General features: G+C 38.3%; 1 protein-coding gene across 1 annotated transcript in view; it reads left to right on the top strand.

Moving 5' to 3' along the window:
• Nucleotides 1-949, top strand: part of LOC106878554 (cholinesterase) — a 64,965-nt gene that overhangs the window by 57,768 nt on the left and 6,248 nt on the right. The window lies entirely within an intron of this gene.

Below are 949 nucleotides of genomic sequence, written 5' to 3'. Positions count from 1 at the left end.
CACACACACACACACACACACACACACACACACACACACACACGCACACACACTCACACACACTCACATATATATATACACTCAAAAAAATCTTTAGCCACAAAAGCACATTTTTTAATTTACTAACAAGGGAGACAACCTCCCCACCGTAAGTGAGTGACATTAGATTGGGATGCCAATTTCGCATGGAAATTCATACTCATTAATAATGCTCACTCTATTGCGGATGGTGAAGCTAAATTTACTTTGTCAGTTTATATAGAAATTACCATAGGAATCACTGGCTGATTATTTACTGACAAGGTTATCTCTTTTGTCAGTAAATAGAAAATAAAAGATAGAAAAAAATAAAGAGTATGCTCTTTATTTTTCTGTCTTTTATTTTCTATTTGGATACTTGTAAGAAAAAATCTTTTGCTATAGAAACAATCTTCTAAACCAAAGAATTTCAGTTTGAAAATGGGTATCGAAAAACTCGAAACTCGATTAAAATAAAAATTATCACCCCAAAATCCATCTCTACTCATTTTTTTCAAATATATTATACTGTACCAAGAACTTTTTTTTATTTTTCTACTATATATGTGTAGGCGCAATGGCCCAGTGGTTAGGGCAGTGGATTCGCTGTCATAGGATCGCGGTTTCGATTCCCAGACCGGGCGTTGTGAGTGTTTATTGAGCGAAAACACCTAAAAGCTCCACAAGGCTCCGGTAGGGGATAGTGGTGAACCCTGTTGTACTCTTTCACCACAACTTTCTCTCACACTTTCTTCCTGTTTCTGTTGTGCTTGTAATTCAAAGGGTCAGCCTTGTCACACTGTGTTACGCTGAATATCCCCGAGAACTATGTTAAGGATACACGTGTCTGTGGAGTGCTCAGCCACTTGCACGTTAATTTCACGAGCAGGCTGTTCCGTTTATCGGATCAACTGGAACCCTCGACGTCGTA

Source organism: Octopus bimaculoides, chromosome 9 (genome assembly GCF_001194135.2).
Source record: "Octopus bimaculoides isolate UCB-OBI-ISO-001 chromosome 9, ASM119413v2, whole genome shotgun sequence".
In the NCBI taxonomy this organism is placed as follows: Eukaryota; Metazoa; Mollusca; class Cephalopoda; order Octopoda; family Octopodidae; genus Octopus; species Octopus bimaculoides.
Note: the sequence above shows the minus strand (reverse complement) of the source record. Positions and strands in the feature narration are given on the sequence as shown.